The following is a 15,825-nucleotide window of genomic DNA, read 5'->3' on the forward strand; positions in this document are numbered from 1 at the left end:
CTTCATAGGAGGGCAACTGATGGGCAAATCACTGTCAAAAACTAAGGCTGGGCTGGAGAGATGGCTCAGTGGTTAAGAGCATTGCCTGCTCTTCCAGAGGTCCTGAGTTCAATTCCCAGCAACCACATGGTGGCTCACAACCATCTGTAATGAGGTCTGGTGCCCTCTTCTGGCCTTCAGGAATACACACAGACAGAATTATGTATACATAATAAATAAATAAATATTAAAAAAAAAGAACTAAGATTTTAAAAATATAAGCTCCCCAAATTCTGCTGTTTTATAAGCTGTATTATCGGGGCTCATGGTGTCTTGTAAAGGTACTTGGCTTTATATAGACAAACACAGATATGACTGGCTCATTGAACATATGCCACCCTTGTAGTCACCCAAATGGTGCTTGGAAGAAGCTTTACCCAGTTGGGTCACAGTAACAATAACACAAGAAATCTAATAGAAATCAAAGATTGGGGGCTGGAGAGATGCTGGCTCAGTGGTTATGAGCACTTGTTGCTTTTCCAGAGGACCTGAGTTCAGTTCTTGGAACCCAAATCAGATTCCAGAAAATGCCCCCCTTCCTGTAAGTTCTGATGTCAAAGTATCCAGCAGTCTTTAGGATTCCACAGACACCCACACATCTGCGGCACGTGCGCGTGCACACGCGCGTGCACACGCACACACACGCGCGCACACACAAACAAGAGTATTCAGAGGCACAAGCAGCTAGCAGTGGCAGACCAACCTTTCTCTAGGAGCCAAGCAGCACAGCCAAACCTAGCCTAGCGTCATGCTCTTTTTGTCAGGAACCTATAATTTCATTCATGACTTTGGGGAGATAATTATACTGTCCTAGTGAGAGGCAACTTGATGAATAGCTGTTTGTTTTCAAAGAAGACATTTCTCATGCATTGGCTGTATAGTGGGGTCAGGAGCACAGCAGGCTGTCACCATCTCTTCTGTTTTGTTTAAGCTCCTGGCAGGTTCTACATGGAAACAGGGAATTCCCTTATTTTGTGTAACACAGTGTCATTGGTTTTGCTCAAGAGTCACAGTTGAGAGGTTAGGGCTGCAAATATCTCATTGTCGTTTGTCAAACAGTGCCCGGCATCGTGTCTTATTTATACCTCACCTTCAGAATCTTCTCACCCCAGGTCTCAGCTAGGAGGCAGGTCAGAGTCATCAGAACCACGCCCCCCTGATGGGTCTCTGTGGTGGTTTGAATGAAAATAGCCCCCGTAGGCTCAGAGATCATCCTCGGCTACTAGGAGGTGTTGCCTTGGTAGAGTAGGTGTGGCCTTGTTGGGGAAATGTGTCCCTAGGGGTTGTCTTTAGGGGTTTCAAATGTTCAAGGCAGGCCCAGTGCTCATTCTTTCTTCCTGCTGTCTGAGGAGCCAGAAGTAGAACTCTGGGCTCCTTCTCCAGTGCCATGTCTGCCTGCACACTGCCATGCTCCCTGCCATGATGATAATGGACTAAACCTCGGAACCTGTAAGCCAGCTCCAATTAAATACTTTCTTAAGAAGAGTCGCTGTGGTCATGGTGTCTCTTCACAGCAAGAGAAACCCTGACTAAGGCAGTCTCCAGAGATGCAGACACCAAGATGATCACTGGAGAGTGGTTGACCTGTTCTCTGTGCTGTTTGAATTGCAAATCAGATGCATGACCGAAAGTCCTCCTCATTGCTTGGAAGGTTACAATAAACACAGAAGGTGACCTACAAACAGTAAAGATACAATAACAGATCTGTTTTTAGACCAGAAAATACATAAGTTAGAATAGGGTTAGTAACTAACAATTTTTATATGAGGTTCCTGCTACTTGTCCAAAGCTTCACATGGGTTGACTCAACAAATGCTTGGCAGACAGTATGAGTTCAAACACATATTGTTCAAACTTGGGGGTGGACGTTTCATATTCAGATTCTGGCATCCCCTATACAACAGATGCCTGCCTCTTGGTAGAGAGAATTTCAGACAAAAGAGATTCATTATGAGTTCCTTCAAGACAGGAATAAGAGAAAGTACCTCAGAAGAGAGAAAACACCAGCCTGAGCATCAGTTAGAACTGGGGAACCTGATACCAGATGAGATAATACTCTCCATGGAAGCCATTTTCCATCCCTCTTCTCTCCCACCCCATTCTCATTTGAGAACAGACCACAAAGGAGCCAAGAGGGAAGATGGGGGCACCAGCTACGACTACTCCATGAAGGGTTGTCTAGATTAGGTTGCTCTGTGGGCACGCCTGTGAAGGATGGTCTTAATTGGGTTGTATAGAAATGCTCATCACTGTGGGAGGCATCATCTCTAAAGAGAAGATTCTGGGCTGTAGAAGAGTGGAGAAAATGGGCTGAGCATTAGCATGCATGCACTAGCCCACTGCTCTCTGCTCTCTATCGTGGAGTTAATGCATGTGACGAGCAGCTACAACTTCTCACTGCCTTGATTTCCCTGCAGTGATGGGCAGGACCTGGAACTGTGAACCAAATAACCCCTGTCTCTCTTGAGCTGCTTTTGCTGGAATAATTTATCAGAGCAACAGGAAAGGAAACTGGGGCACCAGGCACAGCACACCCTTCTCCCATCAGGGTCAGTCCAAGCTGAGGAAGAAGGAGAAACAAAGTAAACCTAGACTGGAGTTTGAGGCAGGACATTTTAATTCCTAAATTAGTGTTGCCATTTAAAGTAATCTAAGAATTCCCTAATCCTTGAGATTAGCAGAGTGGTTGTGAGCTTGCTGGAAAAGCATGTGGAGCAAGCAGAGATTTTTCCCTTCTGAATAAATTGCCACGGTGCTATGACTAATCAAAGCAAAATGGCGTTTGTTGAAAGAGGGGTGCCTAGTCAGCACCCCAGTTACATTTTTTATTTGGGATTCTCATCTGAGCCACTTTCGTATACAGTTTGTGGAGGATGTTGGCCTATTTCCTGTGGGTCTTGGCAGTAAGGGAGCAAAACTGGAAATGCAGTTTTCCTCAAAGGAAGAAGCTGCTGTCTACCCCATTGTTCTGCACTAGGAGATGCCTAGGGTACCACACAGCTGAAGATGCAGGGCTGAGCTCCTGCTGTCCGGGTCCTAACAGAGGTAGGAGTTGAGCTGTGAGAAAAAGGACACTAAAGAACCAAGAATGCACCTTTATTCCCAGACACGCACGCACACACACACGCATGCGCACACACGCACAGGCTTAACCACCACAGTGACTCTGGGCCATTCCACCTTCCTGGGTGTCTCTTTCCATCTCACTCTCTGCACCTACAGAGTGACTGAAAGAGGTGTGTGTGTGTGTGTGTGTGTGTGTGTGTCTTGTATGTGTGTGTGCATGTGTGTGAATGTATGTGCATGTGCGTGTATGTATGTGCATGTGCGCATGTGTATGTGTGTTGAGGTTTTGGTGGTGAGGAGAGGTCAGCAGCTCATCTCTGTCTGAAACACCTGCTGAAACAGTAGGGGGTTCCCACAGGAAGCAGATGGTCCACTCAAAATAGAACAATGTGAGGACAGTCTATTTACCAAAGTCCCTTGCAAAGGTGCCAGTGAATGGTGTGGTATCCTGGGCCTCACATACCTAGGAATAAGGGAAGCTGCAAGGCAAATGCACCCCAGACATGTCTGTGGCTCTGGATATATAAGTTACAGACCTTCCAAACCACTTGTCTAAATATTTAAAATTTATCATTCAATAAACAAAGTCCTAAAAGGAAATGAGTTCTACTGTTGACCTCAGCAAATGCCCCTGAATGGCGACCTGGAAGACTTAGTCAGAAGCTGTCATTCTCGGACTGTTCAGAATCCTGTGTAGAAACAAGGTAGAAAGGGAAAGGGACTCCAGCCCCTGATGCCCAACCTAATCCAGTATCTCACTACTGTCACCTCTGCTGTGGCTCAGAAAAGCTTACTCATACAGATGGACACCCATGCTGACCCCAGTACTCTGCACAGATTATACCACATGCCCTTTGGCAGGCTCAGGACCCTGCAGAGAGAGAGAGAGCACTCAGCGATGTTCACAGAACTAAGGGGCAGCCACAGGAGCTTGTCGGCGTTCTTCCCTGCTCTGAATTCTGAGAGAACTTCTGCAGTTCATGTGTTTTGGAACTTCTGCTACTGCTCCCAAGTTCTCAAGTGCAGATACGAATCCTGTCAGGGCAATTTCATTTTCTTTGAAATCATTCTTTCCTTGGTGCTGTATAACAGTTTTCTCAGAGATTAAATCATTCCACCCTGCAGAGTAGTTCCTTAAGCAGAAAGGTAAACTACTCAAAATAGCTCGAGGAAGTCCCTGAAACTGATCAGATTCTCTAGGCCCCTCCCCATCAGAGTAAGCAATAACTACGGAGAGTTAAGACTCAGAGAAGGCCATCTGCCTATAGGAAGCTGAAACCCACTGAGGTTTCAGGAAGAGGTTTAGACCAACTGAGTCACTTGGAAGAGACACTCTCTAACCTGTTGCATTGCCTGTAGGATGGGCAGTTGCTCCAGGCTCTCAGCTTTGTGAACTGTCACCCATGCTGGGATGGCCTCTGGTGATACAGCTGTCTGTGAGTAATTCCTGTTCCTGTAGGTAGCCATAGTACAACTCATTGGTTCACCAAGTGAACTTTGGTGGTATGCGTGGTTTGCTGAGGGTTCCCTGTCAGGGGTGAGTGGATCTGTCCCACGCTTGGTCATCTTTGCTCCTGCTGGGTTTTAGTCACAGCCTTGTACAACTACTTCATGCTAATGTCTTGCAGAGGCCATGGCTGTGTACTGTTGGCACACATCTCTCCAGGGTGGCTTCACAATGACTGAGCACGGTTTCTTGTTATATCTCTGGAGGAATGCGTCTTTACTGTCTGTGCTTATGGGACTAAACATAACATAAACATAAACAGCCAGGACAAAAACACAGTTCATCTTGCCCCTATATACACATGATAGCTAACTTTGTCAAACTAACCAGATCTGAATCAATTAAGAGAGAAGCCTCTGTGAACACCTGTGGGGATTTCTACATCAGGTTAATTACAATGGAAGGATTCACCCTAAATGTGAGCAGCAGGTGGCCCAGATATAGAGGTCTAAAGGAAAAGGGGTTAGCTCTTCGCCTGCTTGGCCTTCTAGTTCTTTCTGCTGTACCGCCATCACCTGCTGCCATCAGAACCCCGATTGTTCAGCCTTTCAACATGGACTGAAGACCACTGGCTGCCCAGGAGTCTCCCAGGCCTTAAGAGGCAGATTGGGATCGTGGGAACAAGCGGCCCAATGTGCTAGGCAGCTCTGGGTCCTCAGTCTCTGCAGTGTGGAGGCTGCCATTGTGGGAATATCCAGACAATACTGTGTAAACTGAACTAGCAGATGCGCTTTTAATATATTCCTGCTACAAATTCTGTTCCTCTGGAGAACCCCCACACCCAACAACCAGTGCATGGTTTACGGTTTTTGCTTATGCATTACATTAGTAAGAATTTGGAGTTCCTGATTAAAAAATTCCAGGGACATATCCTCTATGTAACTTGAAAGTCATAAAAAAAAAAGGTCCATTTCCTTATTGGTTGATGGAAATACTTAAGTATGGTCATACCTTACTCAAAATTGAGTTGAAAAAGCACAGTCTTTGCTATGTCCATGATTCCTGTATTTAAAACTGATAGCTGGTTATGCTGTATGTAGTAGAGTCAGTGAAGGGACTCTGGCCAGCTCGAGCATGGCAAACATAGCTCTGGCGGGTGGGCCTTGCCCTTCTGCCTCATTCCCTGTGCCTTACTGAAACCCATTAAATTACAGTCCTAGAGCTGGCCACCAAGGTTTGTTCCCTTATTTGGCCCCTTCTACCTCCTGAGCCTGATCACCAAGGTCCAGCTGTCAAAGTATTAAAGTCTGACAATCAGAAGCCCCCTTTGGTTCACTTAATTAACATGCCCAATTAAAATTCAGCACCTTATCCTAGCACATGGTTCCCCCTTTCCCTTTATAAACTGCCATTTTCCTAATGGCTACGTGTGTCTCCCCTTTATCCAGAGACAGTCACCTCTTCCTTGTCCTCTATCTCCTGTCTTTGTCTCTTATTCCCTGCCCTTCATCCCTCTGGGACAAATAAATCTCCTTTGTGCTGAGAACTTGGTCTTGGGGTCCTGAGCTGATATTTATCCCTACAGTCAGTAAGGATGTGAGATGTTATTCCACTTTGAAATCCAAGTAGACAAGTCCCCTGGGGGGAGTGAGAAGTAGGATTCTTAATGGAGAAGCAGGTGTGTGTGTGTGTGTGTGTGTGTGTCCATGTCTGTGTGTCTGTGTGTTTGTATCTGCATGTCTGTGACCAAGATCTGGAGCCAGCAGAAGAAACAAGGCCATGCCCTTCTAATCAAAGAAGAAACCAATGGGGGTGTTAGATGTGAAGCTGGCTATTTTTCCTGAGAGGCCAAGGGTGTCTGGGAGATGGGTTTGGGCCTGGTAGAGATAACCCAGACAGTGTGAGGGAGGAAAGATGTGGAAGACCCTGATGGAAAATGCACCGGGACAGAACCACTCGTGACTGAATAGAAGAGGTTTGACAACTTTGCTTCCAATGCCTCTTTTGGGGCTTATACTTGCTAGAATTTCCTCTCAATAGGCCTCATTACTTAGTAAAATCTCATTGAAGTGACAGGACTCTCTCAGAAGATCTTTCTGCTCCTGTGAGCCCAGTGTCCAGCATGGAGCATCCCAGAAGATTCCACAATGGTGACAGTCAATGAGAATTCAGGAGTGATGGAGATGTGCTCACCACGTGACCCTTCTTCACCCTGGGAGCAGCTGAGCTTTGCTGTATCAAAGGGCCAGGCCGTGATGGTTCTAACATAGTCTTGTGTCTTAAGCCATGGTTCTGACATGGTCTCGCCTGTCTTATCTGTTCTCTGTAGCACCACAGAGAAGCCCATGTCTGCCAAGAAGACAGCACCAGGAGGTCGCAGAGACACTGGAGATGCACAGCCTCCTAGTCCTGTGCTGGGTGAAAGCTTTGCAATACAAAAGCATTTAACTCACCATGCTCCTTCTGCTTGAACAAACCTGAACCTTAATCACCCCACTTGTGCATGTGGGTGTAGTGAGACTCCTCACACTAGGACTAAGGAGGTGAACCACAGGCCAGGAGTTTTCTTCACCCAGACATAACTTGCAGCCCGTTTTTCTCCACCAAAGCTTACTGCAGGCCAGGCTCAGCGGGTTATCCCCTACCTCAGTCTCAGATGACATCCCCGATTAAATGCATTCTGCTAAACACGGAACTGAAGGAGGAGGAAAAGGTGTAACGAAGAGAAAGACAGATGAGGCTTTTGGAACGAGATCTGTCTTTCCCCAGCTTCCACTTGCTAGTCACACTCCCCATGTCATTTTGACCAAGTTCTTAGCCATTCTCCATCTTGGTGTCTTTGTCTGTGAATAGGTGATAATGGTGGTCCTCAATCTCTGGGCCACTTTGTGGATATTAAGTGAAGTAGCACTCAGGAAGGATGCCCAGAGCTCACCAGAGTCTGTCTCCTTCCTTCCCCCCAGTGGAAACATAGCATGGACGGGTCGGAACACGGACAGTGTGACCCACAGCGCCACAGCATGCATTGTTTGGTCCTCTACACTCCAATAAATGGTTTCATTAATTTTCCGGCGAAGACAGAAAAGACGAGCTGGCAGCTTGCCAGGGCTAATGGGATCCTTTTGTAGGACTTTGTGCCCTGCGATGAACCAAGCTCTTTACCCAATATTAAACTGCAGGACAGTGTAATCCAAATTAGACACAGCTCTTCAAGCCTGGCACTTAAGGGTGGAGAGAGTGTTGATTCTAAAGCTGTGGTTTCAGAGCCAGCTATGAGTTGGGTTTGACTGGAGAAGCTCTGGAACAAACGGGCCTAGACTGCTCCCCTAAACATTCAAACTGAGCTGGTTTGCAGCGATATTCAAGTGTCGGTGTTGTTTCTAATGGCAAGGACAACAAGGCTGAGCCCTTTGAGGGCAGCTGTTGGGTTCTGTGAACCCTGCCCCCACAGGTGGACGTCAACTGCAGGAAGAGCATCCATGGACTCTGTAGCTGCTATTTCCCCCAACTCTATAGCCTTGTCCTCCATCCCGCCACCTGTCAACCACCAAAATGCTTCTTGGTCTCCCAGGTCCATTGTGCCCAGAGGGTAGGGTGTGAACTAATGAGAGGGAGCAAGGGAGATAAATGTCCCTTTGTGCACTAATCCAAAGACCTGCCTCACGAGCATCCCCCCACATGACTGACTACTGGGGGTATTTGTCCTTTTCAGAGAAAACTCTTACCCTACCTGCCAGATTATGACCAGTCTCCAGTGTCTCCCCAAGACCGCAGGAAGAATCTTCCTGCATCTTCTAGCGTCTCTTTGGCTTACTTGCAGCTCATACTCAGAAATGAGAACCTTAAAAACTTACCCTGACCAAATCTTTAAGGACCTACAGTCTCTAGAGCATCTTCACCAAGGGGCTGGTCATTAGGTCCCTGGTATGACTAAGGGAATTATTCTGGTTCAGAGAGACCGATGTCTTCCAGGACTTCTGTGTCCTTGTGCTAAATTCCTCTGCTGAGCTGGGGTGTACAGTCCCCCTTTGACCTGCCATGTTTGTATCTAGACTCATAGAAAACTACGTCTCCGGCACTGCTTTTCTCGGAGCCGAGCTTTCCCCTGGGGTATCGCTGGCTTATCATTTCATGCATCGTGCGGTCTATTTTAAAAATGATTCTCAAATGTTTTTATTATGAGATGACATAAGTCCTGTGAGATTCAAGAGATAAAAGGAAGACTGTCTGTTTCCTTCCGCCTCTCACAAACACACATCTCCGCCCCCTCACTGTTTTACCCTTCTCCAGCACTAACGGTCTTGGGTTTGGTGTTTATTACCGCGTGTCTTTTACTAAGGGTTGTACTTTAACGTTCATCATCAGAACGCAGGTGCATTTTACACAAAACGCCTGGTAGTAATTTGCCAGTCTCCTTGACCATGGGTTCAGTCATTTGCATGGTGCTCTGATGAGTGTGGCGGTGCTGTAAACAGCCATTTGCCAAGTGTCAATTAACTGGCCATTTCTAATCTTTCATGATTATCACTAATGCTACAATAAACATCACTATGTATTTTTCATCTCAGATAATTTACATAGGTTTGCTTCCATAAATGGAATTACTTGGTAAAAGTATACAATCTAAAAAAGCAATTTACAATTTAATAGGATGTACAAAAATAAGAAAGATACACAGACAAGCAACTTATTTGGTTAAATATATTACAGTTTACTTGTATTATTAAATACTACAAAGCTAATAAAATGTCACTACAGGAGAAAATGCAGTATCACGGAAAGACTTACCCTTCATAGTAATTTACATAACAATGTACTCAAATTTTTATGTAATTGGCATAAAAGCATTTTTGACTTTTATTTAGTTTTATTTACATGTGTGTAAAGTTATATAAAGGCATTTAAAATCTTTTTCATGTATTTTCATGTATTTCATGTGTGTGTGTGCCCAGTTGTATGTATGTGCACCTTGCGCATGCTGTACCTGCAGAGCCTAGAAGAGGACATCGGATTCCCTGGTAGTGAGTTCTCTAGGTGGTTGTGAGCTGACCAGTGTGAGTGCTGGGACCCAAACTCCAGGTCTTCGCTGAGCACTTCTCACAGCCCAGCCTTCTCTCCAGACCCACATATGAAAATATTTTTATAGTCCCAGTCTATCTGTGTAATTTATATGTGAGTACAGTGATTAAAAAAAGGGGGACCAATTCTGTCCTGAAGGAACGTGGAAGGGCTGGCTCTACCAAGAGTAAAGATGTATTAGAACGTCGCAGCAATTAAAGAGACTGCAGCATCTGTGTGAGAATGATGCTTAAAAGAAAAGCATGCAGGAGTGACCAATTGCTTGCTAAGAATGTCCAGAATGCAAATCCTAGACTTTGCAGGAAACATGGTCTCTGTCCCCACTCAGTAGAGTGAAAAGAGCCACAGGTGACACTCACGAGAGTGCACACTCACAAGAGTGCACACAGCGAGGCTCAAACACAGCCCCCCCCCCTTTACAAGACAGACCTTGGGCCCTCTGCACTTAGAATGGAAAATCCAGAAACAATACAGACCTGAATTCAGTAGCAACTCAGCAAACAGAGTGCTTGTATACCCACATGGTACAAATCAGTAGCCATCCTACCAGGAAGGAGCTCTTGTTCTCCCCCTACTATGGGTGAAAGAAGACAGTCTGAAAGGACCAGTAACAGGCAGAGCCAGCCCAGGGTGGCAGAAGAGGAGCCAGAATTACTGTTAGTGACGGAGTGAAATCAGATAGCATTTAGGTTCCCAGTAATAGTCCATCGATTGCTTGGACTCAGTCTGTTGGTTTATGGTAATTGTTACTGTTCATGTTTATGACAGATGGGCCTTTCCGTGTGTATATTGTGCCTTTAATTTCTAAAAGGGATGAAGATATATCTGAAAAGAAGTAGTTGAGATTAATTGATGCAAGCTAAAGTTGACAAACCAGAAAGCAAAAGTAATCTGTTTTCATATTTTCACCCAGAAGAGTGCTGTGCGGTAGAAGCTTCTAGAACAGTGACGTGTTCCATAACTACCCTGTCCAACATGGTAGCTTCTAGATGCATGAGGACGGAGCACCTAAGTCATAGCGAGTGACTGAGAAACTAGAGTTTACGTCTTGTCTAATCTTACTGGGTTCTCATTGGAGAGACACACATCACATCTATAGCCAAGCTTCTCAAACTGTGGATCTTGACCCAGACATTACTGAATGAGGTGGCTTCTGGACAGGCAATGGCCAAAAATTAATCCGAAATCAAACAAGTAGTGAATCCCAGGTGTTGCTGCTGACAGCATCTGGCTGTGTTATAGCATGTGACCCCACTGCTGTCCTGGTTGGGAACACACGCATGAGTCCTCTGCCCTGTGCATGCCATCACAGTATGCAGTGCCGGTCAGTGTTACCTGAAACAGCCTCAGAGTCAGTCTGTTTATATTATAAACTACAGTGTTTTCTCCACACATGGATAGCTTCCTACCCTTCCAGAAATATAGCTGTTTAACAATGGAAAACAAAGGCAATGCTTCCCTACCGGCACTCCTCAGCATCCAAGTTTCAAAGTTTGTCTTTGGGCTGCTTTATGGTACAATGTTTGATATTCAAAATTACTGTTTGGTTTGCTGACTTCAGGGTCATAAAAATTATTAAATAAATTTTGACTTGGAATTAGGACAGAATTTCCAACAATTTCTGAGATGACCCTAAATAGCGTCCTGGCATTTCATACAACAGTTTTATGCAAAGAGGCATTTGGGGCCTTGGTAATTATAAAATCAAAATATTGATTGACTCTCGAAGATGTTGAAGAAGCTCCATGTCCTACAGTATCAAATGTGCAGCCAAGGTTTAGTTCTTCGTGTAAAAAATAGGCATATTCCACTCATTAGTATGAAAATTTGCTTCCATCTTTAACAAATGGTAAAATATATGTATGCCAATGAATTCCTTCAAAATAAATTTCTTTATGACTTATTATCAGTAAATTTTGGATTTGTACTGCTATTTTACATACCTATATACCTGTGTCACATAGAAGAATTTCTCAGGCCAGAAGAGGCATGAATAGAAAAATCTAAGAAGCCTGGCTTCGAAGACCAGCATGCTGGGCAGCAGGGAACAGGAATGACACAGTAAGTGTGGTGGGAACAGGGCCCAGCAAAACTACTTCTGTCTGTTAGTGTGAGGGAGCCGAGACAGAATCAGGGTGCTTTTATACACAACCCTTCTGTTTTAATTGTCATCTAAATCTGTCACTATTACTAGGAAATTAAAATTCATGATTAAGGCTGGAAGGATGCCTCAGCGGCCTGGAAGCCTGAGGCCTGAGCTTGGTTCCCATGGAAGGAGAGGACCCATTCCCCAGTTACCCTCTGACCTTCACATAAGCAAGCACATGTGTTAATGTAAAAAAATACTTTAAGATGGTTGTGGTGGCACATACCTTTAATCCCAGCACTAGGGAGGCAGGGGTAGGAGAATCTCTGTGAGTTCCAGGTCTGCCTGGTCTACAGAGCGAGTTCTAGGACAGTCAGGGACCCTGTCACTAAAAAAACAAAAATAGTTTTCAAAAGGAAATAAAACTCAGACAATGTATTTGTGACGGAAGTTAGGGTGATTTTTCTTTTCTTAAATTTTTTCTTTTAAAAATATTATTCATAATCTCTAAACATTTACCTTAAGAAACTATGAGGAGAAAACAAATCAATAAAAATCGAAACTTTAACTAAATACTGACTGCAAATCAGAAAATACTTTCAGAGCGCACCATGCTACTATAAGGGAAATAATGTGTGTAATGACAGCAAGTTATCTTCCCTTTTCAATATTTAGTATGTAAATTGCTAAGCCAAGGTTTTCCGTGGAATATTTCTTCACCCCCCACCCCTCCACCCAGACACACAGAGGCCAAGCTTGAGCTGAATCAACACGCAGGATATGGTGGTGACTGCCTTCGCCTTCTGAATGGTTTGAGTGTGTTCTTCTGCGGAATGACCTTGCTCCCCTGCTAGCCTGTCTTGGAGCTCAGCAGCAGAGTAAGGGATTATTTTTCATGGGCTTCATGTGGAGTCTGTGAAGAAGATGATGGGAAGTTTCTAACTGTGTCCGTCAACCTTCCAGGCTCTCCTCCCCATGTGGGTGTTGGAAGCTCAAGCCCCATGTGTCCACACCTGCCTCCTCTGTCTTCTCTTTCTTTAGGACAGTGGTTCTCGGCCTTCCTCGGGCTGCAACGCTTTACTGCAGTTTCTCGTGCTGTGATGGCTCCCACTATAAAATTTTCAGTTGTTACTTCATAACTGTAAATTTTCTGCTGCTATGACTTACAATGTCAATATCTGACAAATGACCCCCAAAGATGCCATGAACAGGCTGAGAACCACTGCTCTAGAGAAACACAGCCTTACTTGGTGTCATCTGTGTCTATCCAGATTCCCAAGGTTGAAACCTGAAAGTCCCGTCTAGGACTCTGCACTCCCTGTGAGTGCCCCTGACAAGAATGGCTCTCTCTTTCTTCCCTCCCGTTGTTCTTCCTGCTTAGAGCTAATGCCTCCTTCAAGACCTGCAGCAAATGGCATCCTTCAGAATCCTCTGATTAGAGAAGCTAATCACAGTGACATACGGTCCATAAGTCTGAGCAAGGCTGCTCAAGGACAGTCCAAGTCAAAGCTGTCGCAGCAACATCAGGATCCCTGGCCATGGGAGCTAGGACATTTGCAAAGCGTACTTAGAGTAGTGAGTGGCTGAATTTTATAGTACCCAAATTTTAATACTTAATAAATCTGTTTAAAAAAATTAAACCAGGGGACTGAAGACGTAGCTCATTTGGTAGAATGTTTGCTTAGCATTGTGGAAGGCCAGCATTCACCTCCCAGGACTGCAGAACTGGGTATACTGGCACATGCCTGTCGTGCTAGGGCTCAAAAAGTAAAGGCGTGAAGATCAGAAGTTCAAGGTCATCCTCAGCTATGTAGTGAGTTTAAGATCAGCTTGAGCTACAGGAGTCCCGTCTTCAAGCAAAATAAGACAAAGTAAAACCAGGAGCTTTGCACTACTTAGCCATTTGGTAATAAGTATTTGAAGCTGGAAGCCCGAGATAGATTCTGCCACTACAAAATGATGTTGGCTGCCCATAGGTCAAAGTTCTGACAACATAGAACATGTGACTAAGCAGAGAGAAGTGGAGAAAAGGTGGGATTTCCAAAAGAAAGAGCACCAGGCTGAAAGAGATACAGAGAGCAGCAGGTCCACAGAAGTGCCGCATCTTCCCAACCGCGTCCCTCTCATTACCCCGTCCGTGGATCGTCTTTACACTAAGCTCCACCCGTTACTTTGATGATGAAGCCATTGGACTTGGACCTAAAATAATGGATGATGGCACCACTTTTGGTGGTTGCAGTAACCATTTGTACGTAAACTTACAGAAAACACCTTTAGATGGGAAAGAATGTGGTTCTGGAGTCAAACTGTTACAGTTAGTATAGGAAGTGTTGTAGTTTAGAAAAAGTGGCATGCACAAGAGAAAGGTACCACGCGAAAGAGCTCAGGTGGAGAAGTTTTTACTGGGGGAACGTGAATGGGAAAATAGGAGAGGGGAGAAGGGGAGAGAGAGCCGGGAGGTGGGCAGGGCCCTTTTAAAGGGGAACATAGTGAACGCGCACATTAGGTGCTCTTAGAGGCCACAGCTGAGGGCCTATACTCCAAGGTCAGGCCAGTACAGGTGCCTGAATACTAACAGAGAGTGTCTCCTAATATGTTCAGATGTTGAAAGTGTACCTCCCCTCAAGCTGGTGGAGTCCATTACGGAGAGGTAACTGGATCAGTAGGCTTCTGACTTGATCAGTGTGTCCATCCACTAATGAGCTCATACCAGATGAGATGGTCCTTCCTGGTTGGTGAAAGTCAGGTCTCAGTTTGTGTGTAGGAGCCGGGCGGGGGGATGGGATGGGATCTTTGAAAGGAATCTCTTGCCCAGGCCCCTTTCTCTTTCTGCTTCCTGGACACTACAACCTGAGCAATTGGTTCTCCCCCATATTCTGCAGACATGCTGTGCTGTCTCTCCAGGGGCCACAGCCATGGAACATGCAGTGAAAGCTCCGCTACCATGAGCCCCGGGAAACCTCCCTCCCTTCCGTTCTTCAGCTCACGTCCTTTGACACAGCAGTGAGAGTTAGTGCACAGGCAGACCCAGTGTCAGCCTTAGCTAACTTCTGGGGCTCTGACCCAGGCTTTGTCATTGGTCTTTAATGCCCTCACCTAAAACTAGAACAACCCTCACAAGAGTGAAAATTTATTGAGGGAACCACAAAAATCAGGTTCTAGGTCTGAATAGATTCAGTAAATATCACCCTAATTCCTTTCTACTCCCTCCTTCTGTAGCCTAGGAATTGGTAGCAGAAGGGGTGTCCTGTGCATTTGGGATTCCACTCTGGCACACAGCACTTTTCCTGGCACATAGAAGATGTCCCCAAAGAATTTTCTATTTAATTTAATAATTAAATCTATAGGACCCTATGTTCTATCTTGGTGGAACTGTCACTTTAACCATTAAAAATACCCACATATAGATAAGTTTAAAGTTCAGATAAACAACAAATAATTTGTCTATTGTGCTCACTGTACATTAAATAAAAATGATAATGGACTAGCGAGATGGTAAGCACATTTGCCACCAAGCCTGTGGTCAGAATTTCTTCTCAGGACCACATGATAGGTAAGTGTCTTTGGTTTTTTTGCTATGATGAGACACCATGACCATGGCAACTTTTATAAAGGAAAGCATTTAATTGGGGCTGGCTTACAGTTAAGAGGGTTAGTCCATCGTCATCATGGTGGGAAGGATGGCGGCACACAGGCAGAGATGGTGCTGGAGAGGTAGCTGACAGTGTTACATCGGGATCCACAGGCAGCAGGAAGAGACAGAGCCACTAGGCCTGGCTTGAACTTCTGAAACCTCAAAGCCTAGTGGCACATTTCCTCCAACAAGGCCACACCTAACAGTGCCACTCTCTGGGAACCTATGTGCCCATTTTTATTCAAACTACCACAGAGAAAATCAAGTTGTCCTCTGACCTCCACCCATATGTCATGGAGCACATACACACACACACACACAAAATTAATTAGTTAGGTAGAGAAATACTCACAGTTGAACTGAACTTGTGAATTCATCTGGCAGTTCTTCATGCTGGCCACTAACTTCTCATCAGTTGACACACACTGTTTATAAATATCAGGCATTTGTTTCTATGGAACGTGCCTTCTTTTT

This window comes from Myodes glareolus, chromosome 7 (genome assembly GCF_982192425.1).
Source record: "Myodes glareolus chromosome 7, mMyoGla1.1, whole genome shotgun sequence".
Taxonomy (NCBI): Eukaryota; Metazoa; Chordata; class Mammalia; order Rodentia; family Cricetidae; genus Myodes; species Myodes glareolus.